This window comes from Puntigrus tetrazona, chromosome 8, assembly GCF_018831695.1.
Source record: "Puntigrus tetrazona isolate hp1 chromosome 8, ASM1883169v1, whole genome shotgun sequence".
Lineage (NCBI taxonomy): Eukaryota > Metazoa > Chordata > Actinopteri > Cypriniformes > Cyprinidae > Puntigrus > Puntigrus tetrazona.
In genome coordinates, this window is record NC_056706.1 from 4,947,197 (window position 1) to 4,955,625 (window position 8,429).

The 8,429-nt window shown below is 35.5% G+C and overlaps 1 long non-coding RNA gene across 1 annotated transcript; it reads right to left on the reverse strand.

Moving 5' to 3' along the window:
• Positions 1 to 2,436: 2,436 nt before the first annotated feature.
• On the reverse strand, positions 2,437 to 7,960 carry LOC122349981. Its single transcript, XR_006251549.1, has 3 exons — positions 7,674 to 7,960; positions 7,528 to 7,604; positions 2,437 to 3,114 (listed from the first exon to the last, which is right to left on the reverse strand). It is a non-coding gene; the product is annotated as an uncharacterized LOC122349981 (long non-coding RNA).
• Between the last annotated feature and the right edge of the window lie 469 nt (positions 7,961 to 8,429).

The following is an 8,429-nucleotide window of genomic DNA, read 5'->3' on the forward strand; positions in this document are numbered from 1 at the left end:
AATTGCCACATTAATACCATTTTATACCTGTTTGCACAAATTTGTTCTAAATGATAGTACATTTTGTCATTTTTTTTTTTATTTTTTATGTTATCTGACATAACATGAAAATAATAATTATTAGAATATATCAGTTTCGGCTAGAATTTTAATACCAGTGCATCCCTATTAACGTACATAAATGTATATACTATATAATAATGAAGTTTTGTTTTTAAGTTATCAGTATTATTTATTTATTTTTTCTACTACAACATGACAGTGATTATTGGCTTATCAGTATCGGCTAGAATATTAATACCAGTGCATATCAACATATTAGCATACATCTGTGTACTATATAATAATGAAGTTTATAGCATTTGATCAGTTTTTAATGTTTTTTTTTATCGGTTATCTGCCATAACATCACAATAATCATTGGCTTATCAGTATCGGCTATAACTTTTATATCAGTGCATCTCTACGCTAATATTTGTACTTTGTGTTTTTTGAATTTTCTCAATTTTTGTTTATTATTTATCGGTTGTCTTCTGTAACATTGGCTCTTCAGTATCGACTAGAAGTTTGTGCGCTTTCTTAGGTGGTTGTTATTGTGATCTGGTTGATGGCTATGTGGTTTCTTACTGGCACGATGTTAGTCGAAAATCGCAAATGTAATCGCTGAGAATAGTAATACTGCACCTTTACTCATCAAAACGCATAACAGCCGTTCGTGCCAGGCTTATAATGAACAAGACTCAGATTTTAGTGCCCTTTTTATAAAAAATGATTCGCAGCCTGAAGGAGGCCATCATGGTTAATGGTGCTATCCACGTAAGCCACATTGCCGCAGGACATGTGTGAAAGACATGTACAACTACAAGGATATCAGTGTCTATCCTTCCATCTCCGCCCCCATCTTACTGCGGTTTTGAAAGTCGATCGGCCGGCCCGGTGCGAAGGAAAATGAGCATGCTGCTATTTTTAGAGCCTCTGGCAGGTGGACAGAAGCGGAGCACGTCTATATATAGAGCTGAAGAGAACGGGAGAGCGTGTCAGAGTGGGCTATGCTGGGACTGCACGTCATAGAGATGCCCCGAGCGACGGCCTCTAACCCCGCCCCCCCCGGTCCGCAGCATTTCCTATGTTTCAGTCTTCTCTTCTGGTGTCTGTCACCGCGTCTGGCACTGATGGCTTGTGGGAGGCCGATTGGGCAGACGGCGTGTGAATTATTGAGCAGATGGGGAGCTTCTGCGAGGAAAATGTCGTGGCTTCATATCACATTTCACCTTGCTCATAAACCTCGGCTTTACGCGCGTTCCCGCTATGGCGGTCACACCGCTTTATCATTCATTTATCATTCGCTTCACAGCAGAGGATTGTGGGAAAGGAGTTGGCAAATACACATTAATGTATCAATGCGAGTGTGGCGCAAAAAGTCTAGCAGTGATCCCAGCTTAAAAGAGAAAAAAGGTTCTGGAGATGAAGGAAACGATTATTTGAACTAAAAAAAATGTTTCTTTAGAGAACTGAACACTGAAAGGTTCTATGGGGAAACAAAGAATGGTTCATTGCTGCGAAAACCATTGCTGTTTAGAGCCAAAAAACTGGAAAGTTAGATTATGTAATCTTTTTTTTTTTTATTAACATTTTCTTTTAATTTATTTAAATTAATGAATCATTATTCATTTCTGTGAATTTAGTGATAAATTTTTACGAAAATAATATAAATGCTGCTGTCCTTCCCTGTTTTTGACCTGTTTATATATTTTACATATTTTTTGCATGAAAATAGATTAAATGCTGCAGTCAACCTGTTTTTGACTTGCATTCTATTCTATTAATTCACCCTACTTGAGGTCTATGTTGCTTTTGTACCAGGTAAATACTACAAATTTTTAAAATTAAAGATATTATATTATATTTAATTCAACAAAAACAAAAAAACAACATATTTGTGATATCTTTAGTGGTGAATGATTTAATTTGGATAGCACTTTTCAATGAATTTTAGAAAACTCATTGAAATAATCTAAAATATTATTTTTTAAATGCAATTTCCACTATATATTTGTCTTTAAATTATATAAATTGTGTTTTTTAAGTTTTTGTAGTTATTAGTTGCATTTAATATATGCTTTTTTTTAATTCTGCTAACTACTTTTAATTAAATATCATTTTATTAGTATTTTAAAAATAGTTTTTATTGCCGGATGATCATTTTAATAACTATTTTACTTCCTTTTATGTAAAGCACTTTAAACCACTGTGTACATAAATAAAAAAAACTCGCCTTGCCTAGACTTAATTCTGTCACCCTATTCGAAATCTTAGTTTTTGTGCCATATAAATACTGCAAATTATAATACATTGTAATAATAGCATTTAGTAGATAAGCATTTAAATAAGTTTGGCTGTATTTTCTCTTTTAATGTATGAACAACTAGGGGCTTGCATAGTTAATAGCTTCCACATCACTATACAGTAATGTATATAAATGCAATATTTAACACAAACAGAATATTTGCATGTGTTCTGCTCGTTTCCTCAAAATTTGAATGCATGTCATTCACAAACCTTCTGCATTCCGTCCTTGCCTTTTGTCAATAATTCACATTGTAATTCACATTACAACACGTTTTACCACAATTAAAGTCCAGCCAGGCCTATAAGGAATTCTCTGACAGAAGATGGAGCACAGTGAACTTTTTTGGATTTTGAACTAAGATTAAGATTAATAAGGATTTATCAGAGACGAATAAAGCACAATTGCTTTCATGTCATGTTAACACACGCAGAGAGATTATCACGCCTTGCTGAACATGTACTGTGTGTCGGGGGCTGATAGTCTCCTCCGAAGGATGATGTCTAATTCCCAGTCCTGTAATCTCAGACCTTAAGAGAGGTGTCAAGAGCCGAGACGTTTCGGTCTTATCCGTTTGACGCGACCGCTGGGGTCCAGTGCAGAAACGGGGAAAGAAGAAGCTCTAGCGGCGCCGGTTCTGTTCACGATAAGATGGCTGCCGCTCCAGTGGTTACACTGATGGGTTTTGTCCACATGCAGACATGTGCAGACGCTAGATAACAACAGCACTGCTCGAGTCGACCTGTCCAATTCTTTCAGCTAAATACCTGCGGGGCAGAAAGGACAAGGAGGATGAGGAAGCCTAACATGCCACAAGAAAGCTTTACATTCACAGATAGAAGACTCTAGTACAGTGTTTGTTTTATCGGTCTTAGAACTAAAGATCAGATAAAATAAACATTTTATGGATTTTTTTTTCAATGCTTTCAAAACTTTATATATTGCGTCGTTGTTTATTTTTATATTATTTTTATTTTGAAGTGTTATAGATATAAATGACATAGTATATAAATATACTTGAAACCTTTATTCATGTAATATGAATTGCTTTAAAGGAACGATAAAGACATTTATGATACTGCGTAAGATTTATATTCAAATATATTCATTATTGCACTGCTTATTCGCCAAAAGTTTTAATTAGTTATAATAACAATAAGTACCATTAATCACGCACCGTTAATAACAAAATCAGCATCATCTGATTTCTAAAAGATCATCTGACACTGAAAATTCAGCATTGTCATTGCAAGAATAAATTATTTTTTAAATATAATTAGTTAATAGTTATTCTATTTTGTTTTTACTATTAGGACAGTTTTTACTTATTTTGTGATCAAATAAAGAGCGCAATACGCAATAAAGAACATAAAAAGTTTTAATTATTCCAATGCTTTCACTAAAAGTAGTGTGTGTGAAGGTGGTTTATGAGGTCACTGCCTATGTCACCGTAATTCAGAAGGCTTAAAAAACATACTAAATGGCGTTTTTTTTAAATATAACAATGCAGAATTTTTCCTGTAAGGTGTGGAGTTGGTGTAGGGCAATAGCACACACATACAAAACCACTATGCCTATGGAGAGTCCACAAATACCAAAGTGTGTGTGTGCTTTAGTATGTGTGTGAGTGTTTGTGACTATTCTCTGTTGCAAGCCATAAAGATTTTCCTTTGAAGAATGTGTGGTAGGAAGCATATCGGCATGAAAGTAGCCATCCTCTGAAAGTGGCACATAAGTGTGTGTATTTACAGACCAGGAAAATCACTCGGACTCCTGCTGACATGCACACTCTCACAGTAATTACACTCAGAATGCATTTAGCATGCATGCACACACACAAAACCACATGCTACAGACCGTACGTTGTAATAAGCGTGCACTGCAAACCCTTTAATAACGCTCCCACAAGCTGTCAGTTCGTCTTGTCATGTGAACTTAAAGTACTGTAAACGCTCACACTCACGTTCTCTCTCTGCGGCCTCTTCCATAATCTAGTGAGTAGGCTTTGTATGCATGCTCATGATGACTGTTCCAAAATGTCTGCAGTTTAATTATAATGCTTTCTAAAATAGCATCTTTTGGATCGTTCTAATGTGTCCTTCACAGAGAAAGCAATCCCGGAATGTGTTGCAACAAGCTCTGTGGAAAGGTGATCCATCCAGAACAGTAAATGACTTCATTCAGTGCCAGAAATGATTAATAAAACCATTTTGACGGGGATGCAAATAATGCAACCAATATGTATTTGCAAAGATAGATAAGTATGCATAGCACGGATACTTTTAGAGTTTAAATAGTTCGGTTCACAGGTTCACCACGCTGTCATGTGATGTAAATTATTTTGCGTCCTCCGCATAGTACTTTAGGTTTTCTCTGGGACTGAGGATGTCTCTTTTTTTGTACTTAAAGACTTCTTAAAAATTGTGATTTCTAGCAATACTGTAAGCATTTTTTAGTGCTCTGTTCTTGTGAAATATATTTTTCCAAAAAAAAAAAAAAAGCCAGGTATTTTATAAAAAACTGTTTAAATTCATGTCCCTCAGTCTGAACTCAACCCTGTCGCACTAAGCATTTTCTATATTGTTTTTTATATGTTATTTCCTATTTAGCAATGCAGGGGTTCCCAGAGTTTTTTTTCAGTCAAATCTCTTTTACCTAATATATTGTTATAAATTGTAAGCAACACGTAACGATTGCATGACATGCGGGTGAACAGTTTTATTTTGATTGTTTGAAAAATATTTAATATATCTATTTTTAATGATTTAATATTACATTTCATTACACTAGCGAACCCCCTGCCGATCCTATACAAGTCCCAGTTTAGGAAACCTCCATGTACTTCAGCAAACCTCTTCAATGCACTTTATTATGTTTTCTTTTTCCTTGCATCTTTAGATCAATATGTTGTTTATCCTTTTTACAGTCACAATGTTTTGTCATGTCATTTTGTTATCAGTAACGGATTGCAATTTTCAAGTAATCTACTCAGCTCTGTGTGTGTGTGTGTGTTTATCAACTTTACTCACGGCTTTTATTGAGGATGTAATTCTGACATGATTGAGGATGTGACGGGATTGGATCTTGAACAAAGTCCTAAGACTATATGGTACGGTCTGACATAAGACCGCTGGCGCCTTTTACTCAAGATCTCAGTTGGGTCATATCATGCAATCCGACCAGCAGCGGTCATAAAGAAGAGAAGAGATCACACAGTGCTCAGTGGACTTTAGAAGGAATCTTTATCTCTCACTTTCACTCTGACATCCTCCACATATATTGACCGGCCCGGCGGCTTCAGGGAAAAGCGCCTGCCCTCTCGTTCTCTCGTACACGCGCTGCTGAAGTTTGAAGAACCGTTCCAATCAGCTCCTCTGTAATGACTGAGAAAAGCCCACGCTGGCTGAATTAGCTGGGGTTCCTGATGGATTATGGAGACTGATTGAATTGTGAATAAGGCGGGAGACGGGGGGGAAGGGTCGAGCTGATGGGGGAAGGGTACGGTGAGCTGATCCGGCACAGCGGCCGGGTTTCTTCTGTGATTGCTTCAATTAGCTGATCGAGCCGCTGCCTCTGCAAATGGCTTTGGCGGGTTGCCGTGGAAACGACGTGGCGGCCCCGTCCTCACCTCGTGCTCTGATCTCTGGAGGGGGAGGGGGGTGAACGTCACAGAAGAGTGTTCGGTTGCATGCAACGGCTTCCCAAACGTGAAGCGACAATTACAAGAAGAGTTCAACACAATTATGTAAATTCTGTCGTCTTCTTTTTTCTGTCTCCGAAGTAGTCTATATGTGACCCTGGACCAAAAAAACAGGCATAAGGGATCTTTTTGGTTCAATTAAGGGTTATTCGTTGTCTGAAATCGGAATAAATAAGCAATTAATTTTACTAATCAAAAACGAGGTTTTGATATATTTACGGTAGGAAATCATGGAATATGATTTTTACTTAATATCGCAATGATTTTTGGCATGAAAGAAAATGAATAATTTTGACCCATGCAGTGTATTGTTGGTTGTTACTTGTAATACGTTTCAATCTAGTGATGGACTACCATTTATCTTCCGTTATTATATTTCAAGATAATAAAAAGATAGGTATTAAAATATGGTATATTAAAATTCAATTTTTTTTTTTTCCAAGTCAATTTAGGCATCACAGCATTATAATTTATTTTATGAAACTTTTCTGTTAATTTTCAGATTTGCTAAATATTCTGTTTATTGTTAAATATGTTAAGTATAAATTATTTTTTTTTTAAGATTTAAAAAATAGTGTATAAATGAGATCAACTGACCTACACAATTAAATATTTAATATCCTACGAAGAATTTCATTCCTAAGAAAAAGCTTTTGTATGACTTCAGAAGCAATACATTGTATTTGCTATTGAAAGACAGACTCATCCCGGTGACTAAATAATGACCCGATAGTTATTTTGAATGAACTAATTATTTAATTGCATAATTTAAGACAAATTAATAGGGAAATAATGTAGGATTATTCGTCTTGGATATCCATCGGACTTCCGTCCATTAGACGTTCCATCCACTGTAATTTAATTACGTTAATTTAATTAAATTAATTGATTTTAGTGAATGTAAAAAAAAATGCAGAAAAGCAAAAATAAAGGTTCCAAAGGGTTTTTTAAGCTTTTTTTGGTTGTTAATACCATAAAAGAGCCATTTTTGGTTCCTCAAAGAACCTCATAGTGAATCATTCTTAAAAGAACCTCTCTGTTAGTGTGTAGAACAGAACTGTTTTCCACTATAAAGAACCTTTTTGTCTATGGAAAGATCCCTTGGATGTCAAAGGTTCTTCACGGAACTGTAAATGGCAGTGAGGAACCTGTATAGTTATGAGTTGCTGATGAATCATGCTTAATAAGACCAGGAGCAAATCGTAAGAAGGTCACCCGGGTCAGTTCTGATATGGTGTTGACTTTAAGGCTTTAGAGGTGGAGGCCTAAGGTTAGTCTAAGGTGAGGCTGTAATTATGATGGCTTTATAAAACGGAAAGGTCCTTACGTGTGCAGGATGCGTGATTAAGTGTGTGTGTTTGTGCATGTTGTCAAAAGCACAGTTTATCAAAAAAACGATTATATTCTGTTGTTATTGGCACCATATCAATCTTGAGTGACTTACTTTTTTCAGTGTAAGTCAAAAGTTGAATGTACGTACGATGAAAGCCAATGCTGTCCTCCTGACTTTCGAAAGTCCTCTTTTATGTTCCACCGGAGAAAGTCAGTCACACAGATCTGGAAGAACATTAGACTGAATAAATGATGACAAGATTTTCGCTTGTAGGTTCAGAGGGTTTGGCGTACCGTTAGGCCTCATCGAGATGTAGATTGATGATCTGAGAGATCTATTAGCCACTTGATCGAAGGCCAGGAGTGACATATCAGCTGTGGAAGGTGTGAGGTACGGTGAACGTGTCCAGACAGCAGCTGTGATTCAGTGTGAGCCGCTCAGACGGAGTGTGTGACTTCACACCCAACCGCACACACCCCGTAACCCCTGCTCTCATGACACCATTGTCAACAAACAACGGACAGAAACAGCTCACTGGGGACGGCTATATATAGAATGCACAAACATAATCTAAAAAACACAGTAAGTGTTAAATCGAACAAAGTGTACAGCTAAATTTAGAGGCCGAAAGAATGTTTTTGAAGGAAGTTTCTTATGCTCATCATTGACTTGATTACAATTCTCAAAAAGTGTCTTAATAATTAATGATTGAATTAATTTCATATGTAGTTTCTGTTTTTTAATTTTATTTGTAGTAATATTTAATATGTAAGATTTTTACATATGGCTTTAAACGACAATTATTTTTGTTATTTTGTTTTATATTATTTTTATTTTAGAATATTTGTATGTTATTGTATGTAATATTATTACAATTTACCATAACATTTTTATGCTTTTTAACATAACATGTTTAATGCTTTTTATATAGATTTAATGTTTGATTTTTTTTTTTCATTTTTCATGTTTTTTTATAATAGTATTTAATAGCTTTAAATTTAATATTTTTATGTAAGGCTTTATTATTTTTTTTACATTACAATATACTT